This window comes from Aphelocoma coerulescens, chromosome 5 (assembly GCF_041296385.1).
Source record: "Aphelocoma coerulescens isolate FSJ_1873_10779 chromosome 5, UR_Acoe_1.0, whole genome shotgun sequence".
NCBI lineage: Eukaryota > Metazoa > Chordata > Aves > Passeriformes > Corvidae > Aphelocoma > Aphelocoma coerulescens.
Window position 1 is genome coordinate 65,255,924 of NC_091019.1, and position 8,973 is coordinate 65,264,896.

Here is an 8,973-nt window from a genome sequence, read left to right on the forward strand (position 1 = left end):
TGGTCTTGCTGCAGAAAAGAGGGGAAGGGGAAAGGGAAGGGGAAAGGGGAATGGGGAAAGGGGAAAGGGGAAAGGGGAAAAGGGAAAGGGGAAAGGGGAAAGGGGAAAGGGGAAAGGGGAAAGGGGAAAGGGGAAAGGGGAAAGGGGAAAGGGGAAGGGGAAAAGGGGAAGGGGAAAGGGGAAAGGGGAAGGGGAAAAGGGAAAGGGGAAAGGGGAAAGGGGAAAGGGGAAAGGGGAAAGGGGAAAGGGGAAAGGGGAAAACGGAAAGGGGAAAGGGGAAAGGGGAAAGGGGAAAGGGGAAAAGGGAAAGGGGAAAAGGGAAAGGGGAAGGGGGAAAGGGGAAAGGGGAAAGGGGAAAGGGGAAAGGGGAAAGGGGAAAGGGGAAAGGGGAAAGGGGAAAGGGGAAAAGGGAAAGGGGAAAGGGGAAAGGGGAAAGGGGAAAAGGGAAAGGGGAAAAGGGAAAGGGGAAAGGGGAAAGGGGAAAGGGGAAGGGGGAAAGGGGAAGGGGAAAGGGGAAGGGGGAAAGGGGAAAGGGGAAAGGGGAAAGGGGAAAGGGGAAAGGGGAAAAGGGAGGGGAGGGGGAGGGGGAGGGGAGGAGGAGGGGGAGGGAAGGAGGAGGGGAGGGGGAAAGGGAAAGGGAAAGGGAAAGGGAAAGGGAAAGGGAAAGGGAAAGGGAAAGGGAAAGGGGAAGGCAAGGCAATGGACTCCTATGGCAGTTATTTAACAGTCGGCAGCTTTTTACCAATCTGTATTTATCTACCATGGAAGTGCAGCCAGCTCAGCTGCACTGACACATGTCTCAGTTTGCTTTTTGTGGAGCATGGACACAGTTCCAACCAAAACCAACCAAACTCCCAGGCTGAGGTGGTTGGAAGGTCTGTGCATCCTCTCTCCCCAGCGTCAATGTTCTCCTCCTGCCAAGAGGGGAGGGGACAGGGCAGGAGCAGGGCTGCAGGAGACACGAGCCCTTTCCCTGAGCCCTTTCTTGCAGTGGTGTTTTCATCATGGTGGTTTTTCCCTAATCCTTCTCTAAGAGGGGCCCTGAAGGCAGATGTGAGAGAGGGAGCAGCTGTTATTTGGCTTGGGGATTCCTTCTGATCTGGATTCACATCCAGACTCTGCTAGAGCCCCATGTGCCCTCCCACAGACCATTTGATCATTCAGTGTTTCACTTTGTTCTCTGCCAATATGTTTAAACACTTCTTTTTTCTTGATTTTTCAGTTTATCCTTGGAGTTTGCACATTTTGGGGAGCAAACATGGTTGCACTTCTCTGTTTGGCACCACACCCAGGCCAGTGATTCTCTGTCTTGGTTAAGGCCTTTAAATCATCCATAATCATATTTATTAAGAGCATTAAAGCCTCCTGAACATCCTAGGTATGCTATAATTTGAGCAGGTATTTCTGGATCACCAGCTATGTTGTTGCCAATAAAGGGGGAAAGGAAGATCTGAGATAAATAAATGCCATCTGTACAAATCAAATTTGACACAAAAGCCATTTCAGATCTTAAAGGATGGTTACTCCAGGCTGAAACCAACCCAGAAGGAAGTTGAATTTCCAAAATTTACTGCCTTGAGACATCTTTGTAGCTGTTGCTCTGGGTTGCTCTGGGTTTAAGGACGAGGGGGCTGTATGGAGATGGTTTGGGTGGTCTGTGCTGCTCTGCAGCATCAAGGGGTTTGTTTCCATGGTGGCTGCGTTTGCTCCTTGCATTTCCCTGTCCTGCTTGTCCCCTGGCTCCAAGGACCAGCTTGGTGCCTGCCAGCTCCCAGAGGAGCCCTTCTTCCTCCAGGAGTGAAGGCGGGGAGAGGGCTGGGTGCTTGTGGGGCAATCCTTCCTCCAGCAGGGGAGAGGGCTGGCTGCTTGTGGGGCAATCCTTCCTCCAGCAGGGGAGAGGGCTGGGTGCTTGTGGGGCAATCCTTCCTCCAGCAGGGGAGAGGGCTGGCTGCTTGTGGGGCAATCCTTCCTCCTGCAGGGGAGAGGGCTGGCTGCTTGTGGGGCAATCCTTCCTCCTGCAGGGGAGAGGGCTGGGTGCTTGTGGGGCAATCCTTCCTCCTGCAGGGGAGAGGGCTGGCTGCTTGTGGGGCAATCCTTCCTCCAGCAGGGGAGAGGGCTGGCTGCTTGTGGGGCAATCCTTCCTCCACCCGTTTCGTGCCTCCAGGGCACTAGATGGGGGATGGCTGCAAAGGGCCAGCGCTGACTTTTGCAGTGTGGGTGGAGAGAAACTCACAGCAAGCTTGGGTGAAGGTGAGAGAAAAAACCCCATGCCATCTTCCCGTCCCTGGAAGTGTTCCAGGCCAGGTTGGACGGGGCTTGGAGCAACCTGGGATAGTGGAAGGTGTCCCTGCCCATGGCAGGGGGTGGGAATGAGATGGTTTTAAGGTCAATTCAAACCCACACCATTCTGTGGTTCTGTGATTCTGTGGTTCTATGATTCTTTACTTCCAGGACTCTGTGATTCTCTCTTCAGGGTGCCAGAGGTGCCTCAGGTACCAACAACTGAGTGAAATAAAATAAAGCAAGAGCACATAGAAGCTCCTGGAGAGGCTGCTGCTTCCTTGACTGAATCAAACCCTCAGAGAAGCTCACTAATGGATTCACCTCAAGTCAAAGGATCTTTCCACTCAAACATTAGCAGCTGATTTCCTACAGGCACCAGGTGGTAACAAGGAGCTTCTCCTGTCTGCTGTGAGCAAAATGTTTTCAAACTGAGCTGATGGAGTGACCCCAGAGGGGATGAGCTTCTTGTCAGAGGATGAGGCCACCCCCAAAACCAGGAGGAGCAGAGCTGTGGGGGGAGAGTTTGGTTGGTGCTGAGCACAGACACAGAGATGGATTTTGTTGCCTGGCACATCCTTAAGCTGAAGCAGCCACAGGCCACATAAAGAGAAAAGGCTGGATGTGAGGGAAAGGGAGGCAGCACGGCCCTTGGAGAAAGTCACAAGGCAGAGGGATGTTTTCCCTAAGCATAGTGTTTCATTTGGATGGAATAAATGAGCTTGAGCTCAGGAAAATGAGGAAAAATTACTTGTCAAAGGCCTTTTGCACCAGCGTTTTCCATGAAGTGACCAATAAAGGAGGAGGGATAATGTGTTTGCAGTATCTCTGTTTCCTCATGTAACTGACAGAGGATCCAGGGAAAAAAGCCCAGATCCCTGCCTTTCCCCTGGCAGTACTTGCAATAGGCTCTTCCTTTCGTTCTACAAAAAGATTTGGTGAAAGCAAGGTAAAGTAAAGAGAAAAGATGAATAAAAATAGAAATCACTGCTTGATTTCTACTGTCATTTATGATTTGGCTGCAGGGGAAACAGATCCTTGTCCCGTCTTATCAGCAGCCCCGAAACCTGACACATTTTTGCTAGCTTTGGCCTCTTTCCTGGGGTATTGCTTTTCCAGCATCCAAAACAGTTACAAAAATTACAGCAGTTGCAAAATGTGGATTCTTGGCTGGCTTTGCCTAGGCCTTGAGAAAGGGGAGAAGGGAAGCATATGGAATCGATGGAGAACTAACAAACCTTACAAGCCTAGTAGAATTTAAGAATGGGTTGGGTTGGAAGGGACCTTAAAGCCTGGGCAGGGACACCTTCCACTATCCCAGGTTGCTCCAAGCCCCATCCAACCTGGCCTGGAACATTTCCAGGGCTGGGGCAGCCACAGCTTCTCTGGGCAACCTGTGTCAGGCCCTAATCTCAACCCTCTTCATAGCCAGGAATTTCTTCCCAATATCCCGTCCAGCCCTGCCCTCTGGCAGTGGGAAGCCATTCCCCCTTGTCCTGTCACTCCAGGCCCTTGTCCAAAATCCCTCTCCAGCTCTCCTGGAGCCCCTTGAGGCACTGGGAAGAGGCTCTAAGATCTCCCTGGAGCCTTCTCTTCTCCAGGCTGAACAATCCCAATTCTCTCAGCCTTTCCTTGTAGGAGAGGTGCTCCATCCCTTTGGTCCTCCTTGGTGGACTCACTCCAAGATCTCCGTGTCCTTCCTGTGCTGGGAACCCCCGAGATGGACACAGCACTGCAGGTGAGGAGGGGAGGGGCTCTCCTCGAGCAAGGGGAGGAGTTGTGCCTCTCATTTTGAGCCATGTTCAGGCCATAGAAAAGGCAGCAGAAAGGACAGAACCCTTTGCTGGGTGACTCTTCCTGGGGTCTGTCTCAGGTAGGAGGCAGTGAAAAGTCCAATCTTCTCTCCAGTTTCTTGAGGACCTGAACAGAAAGTGATGGACAAACAGCCCCTCTGCTCGGGGTTTTCTCTGCCCACAGAGCTCTAACTGCAGCACATCCACCTTGTCTGACTGTGCTTTACCTCCCCAAGCCACAGCCTGTGATCGTGGCTGCCCACTCAGGCCAGGAGGGGTTGGAATACACAATGTAATTTTGGTTTTATTCTCCCCCCATCAGCAACTGCTGACTTAAGGTCAGTGTGAAAAGAGAGCGAGGCACAGGACACCATGGCCTGGATAAGGATGTTCACTTCACTGAACCTGTCATTGCCCGTGCTGCTCATCAGGCTGATGGCATTGCTGACACCAGCTTTGGATGTGGCACTGTGTTACCAGAACCTCCCTCCTGAAACACAAATCCCAGGTGACAACCCAGTGATAAAGTCCTGTGGCACAAACAAACCCTCAGATCAGGGCGTGAAATCAGATGCAGTGAGAGTGACACCAAACACGTGCTCCTCCCTCACCCACCCGAAATTCCACACCTGTTCTGAGCCAATCTGAGAGGGCAGGTGCCTGTTTTCCAGAGCAAGCACCTCTTTGGGGAGCAAGGAAATGATCATTAAAGACGACACTGGTTTGCAGATCCACCCTGCTGCACAAACATGATGCACACGACTGCAAGCTTCTAACTCACACATTGCCCCCGGGGGGAGAGGGCTACTGTGACCTGGGACTTAAATAAACAGCCAGCCTTTCCTTGGAAGTCTTTGGGATACTTTGGGGTATGATTCAACCCACTAAAAAAAGGGAAAATACTCTGAAAGGCTTTGGTTGCTGCATTTATGCCAGCCCAGAAGCAGGAGGAACTCAGTCCTCTGAGTGGCCACTCGTGTCCCCATCCCTGGCACTCAGACAGGAGGTGTTGGAAATACTCTTGTATGTCACCACCCATTATATAAATGGGAAATCTGGGGACTGTACTTGGATGGAAGTGAATGCAAATTGATGGGAAGCAAAAGGTTTGTTTCATGGTTAGATGATTGTCTGCCTCTGCAAAGAAACAGGGAGGAAATCTCCTCAAGTGGCCTTTTCCATAATCCAAGTCCTTGGAAGTTTTCCACCACAGTCAGGTTTCCTACCAGAGTCAGATATTCTACCACAGGAAGATTTTCCACATCAGATGCTTGTTCTTTCTCTCTCTCTCTCTTTTTTTTTTTTTTTTTTTCCATTTTGATCCCTCTGTACCATATCAGCCCAGACTGCCTCGATTCAGCCCAGAGGATCTTGGAAAATGTGAAAGCTAAGTAAGTTTTTTAACTGGAAGGAGCTCGCCTCTCCTGACTTTCCTTGCCAGGCTCTTCACTACTTGCTAAAACAGAACTTCCACTATAAATAGAAAGGAGATCTCCTGCCTGCCCCACTGGCCTCGCTGAAGGAACAGTTGGCCTCAGTCCCTGTCAAAACTACAGCTCAATCCATCTTCCAGCTATGATATAAAAGGGGGGACTTTTTAACAGTGGAGAAGTGAATAAATTGGCGCTGGAGGCAGAACAAAGTAGCTGGGATATTCATCAAAGAGCAAAACTGGAGTGTCCTGTAGCAGTTGGAGGCTTTTGATGGAAGCACTTCCATGTAACGAGTGAAATATTTATAGCTGGAATGTGGTCCCAGCCACCACCTGAGCATCCAGCAGCTCTGCACAGATGACAGCACGGTGGCTTTGGCTGCACAACCCTCCTGCACAGTGACACACTGCAGCCACAGGCAGCAAAGGTCCCACTCTGCCTCCTAAACCACGAGTCACGAGGCCGTTCCCTCGGGGCAGTGTGACAGCGTCAGGCCATCCGCGGTCACTCACCTGCTGTCAGGTGACACCTCTCAGAGACTGTAACATCTTCATCTCTGCAGATTCATGCAGGCTTAAAGGTCTTCTCAATCAGGGACTATTTCAGTTGGTTATTTAAGTCATACCTGGCTTTATGTGAGTATTTCCAGTGCTGGTCTTATGCTCTGAGACATTTTCCTCAGTGCTTCCATCAAGGATGGAATGCTGAGGATTGCTGCCATGCTTTCCCAGAACTGAGTGTACCACGAGGGCTGGCTAATACATTTAATATCTCTTAAGGTTTATTGTGCATAACAGTCATGGCAGGTTTGAGCCAGAAATACATCCAGTGGATTGTGATCAACAATAAACATTTGGGAAGGGAAAGGATGAACCCCAGAGGGCAGGTGAATTTTTAACCCTGCTGAAATCAATGGAAATTCTCACACCAGGGGCAGCAAATCCAGGATTTCACACATGATCACGCTGGCAGTGACCTCAAAGTAACTTTTAGTGACAAGTGTTCCCGGGGTCCTGCAACTCCAGCACTGCTTTTGGGTGTTACTATGAGACAAAGCATTTGTGTGTAACCCTCCAGGTCTTGTGACTCTGGCCCTGAGGGCATTAAAATGTCATTTTTCCTCACCTGACCCCACTCTGAAGATCCTCAGCTGTGAACTCTGGCACAGCCCCACATCCATATGAAACCCTCCTCACCCTGGCCCTGTGGTTGCCAAGCCTCTCCCAAGGAAATGAGGGAGTAATTTTAGTTTGTTCCTTTTTCATCTCTGTGTGCAGGAGCTTTTCACAACTTGTAACCACATCTTGTTCTTGGCTTCTCAGCCACCTGTCAGACAGAGGGTTTTGTGCAGAATAAAAGGGGTTTTATTTTTCCTTGTGGTGCTTCCAGCTCTTGCTGTGTGTGTTGTGTCCTTTCAGACGCCCAACAAGCAACGTGTGTGGGAGAGACAGTGACCTCTCATTCTTTACTTCAGCACCTACAGAAAGGAGCCAGCTTCCCGTTTTCCCAAAGTTCTGTGATGGTTTCCTCTGGAGGATCTCAGTGCTTTGTCTCCTGGCTTAGTGGTTGGCACAGTGAGAATACAGAGTCCTTGTTTCCAGCCTTGCTCCCGTCAAGTCCACAGGCAACACTGTCCAGAATGTTACACAACACCTCTCCCTTTGTCCCTAAAAATATCTGTGTCAACTTCATTTATTGTTCTTGCACGTACAACATTCATTATTTGCCCCCTTTGTGCCCACACGCTCAGTATCTCCCCTGGAAATAATAATACCAAAACCAAAACCAAAACCAAACAAACAAACAAAAAAAAGTTTACTCTCAGATTCTATTTAAGGGCTTTGGCTAAATGAAAGACCTGAAGAAAGTGAAGTTTTGAGGAATTTCTGCATCCTGTTTCAACTGATTGAAAACACCAGAACCACCTTTTCTTCATTATTTTCATCCAGCTATTCACCATCTCCTGCAAGGAAAATAAATCAGTGATAACAACCCCTCTAACACTGGCAACTGCTCCAATCCAGAGCCAAGAGACACGTGACAAAGCTCTCTTGGAAGAGCAGTTTGGAAGGAAGGGACATATCTCAGGAATGAGATGGCATCATTCAAGGGACAGTGTGTTCACAGAGCAGCTGTTGGCATCCTTGGACATGGAATACATCAGTGCTCTGTGAGGAGAAGTCGGGAAATACCTGGATTTGAAGGGCTTTAAGTGTCTGAAGGAGGGGATCGGAGAGGGACCAGGCTCTTCTTGTTGGTGCTGAACAACAGGACAAGAGGCAGAGGGCACAGAATGGAACACAGAAAATTCCACCTGAATATGAGGAAGAATTTTAATGTGAAGTGACTGAGCACTGAACAGATTGCCCAGAGAGGGTCTGGAGTCTCCCTCATTGGAGATATCCAAGAGCCACCTGGACACAATCTTGAGTAAGAGGCTCTGGGGGCCCTGCTTGAACTGGGGGCTTGGACCAGGTGATTTCCAGTGGTCCCTTCCAACCTGAACCAGTCTGGGATTCTGTGACTGTGGTGCAGGATGCATCTGGATGGCAACTGCATTTATGGGAGAGGTATTTTAGCCAGCTGCCTACCATGCAACTAACTTTTCTGTAGCCATCCTCAGAAAAATGCTGAAAGCTTCTTGGACAGAAGATTGAGCACAGCCCCCGCATTTGATGCTTTTATACCTTTCAAATCTTTGCCCCCTTCTTTCCAGAGGGACAGTGCAGGGCCATCTTTTTAGAAAAAGAGGGAGCAATGATTCACGTCCCACATGTCTCTGACAATATTATTTTCCAGGCTCAGGGTCCAAAACTTCCTTTATCCCATCAACTTTGTCATGTTGCCCAGGTTACCTTACTCCAAGGACAAAATCCACAACCCTGGAGATCCAGAATGAGGTAAGGAGGAGCCCAGAGTGGTGGCTGAGCCCGCACCAGCAGCACAGCTCCAGTTCAGCCCTTCCTTTGCCAGGAATCTCTCTGTGCCTGGCTTTCCATGAGCCTCACCTGCACAAAGGTGAACTCTTAACACCAGGATTTCACCAGATCAAAGCCTGAAAGGGTAAATATTTCTCTCAGGGATCATTGATTTCTTCCTTTGTTTGCCTTGGAACAATAGGGGGGGCAGGGAAAGAAGGAAGAAAAAGCCTGTACAGTTGAACAAAGCTGCACTGAGAGAGACAGGATCTGATATCCCAGGAATGACCCTCTCCTTGTCCCCTAATCCTTGTCTTTTAGAGCGAGGGGGATATTCTGCTGCTGCTTGCAGCAGGGGTAAAGGAATGTGGATCTGTGGCTTTGGGAGAACATTTCAGATCCAGCAAAAGGCACTTGGACCTTGGCATAAGAACTGTGCCAATAGTGCTGGTGTTCAAGGCAAAGAAAAATATAAACAGACAAGCCTCACGTGTCTGACAGCAGGGAATTTTAAACCAGTTGACCAACATCCCTTCCAAACCAGCCACA

General features: G+C 49.6%; 1 long non-coding RNA gene across 1 annotated transcript; it reads right to left on the reverse strand.

Moving 5' to 3' along the window:
• Positions 1-7,301: 7,301 nt before the first annotated feature.
• Positions 7,302-8,461, reverse strand: LOC138110934 (uncharacterized). The gene is made up of 3 exons (XR_011151169.1): positions 8,362-8,461; positions 7,699-7,820; positions 7,302-7,469 (listed from the first exon to the last, which is right to left on the reverse strand). It is a non-coding gene; the product is annotated as an uncharacterized lncRNA (long non-coding RNA).
• Between the last annotated feature and the right edge of the window lie 512 nt (positions 8,462-8,973).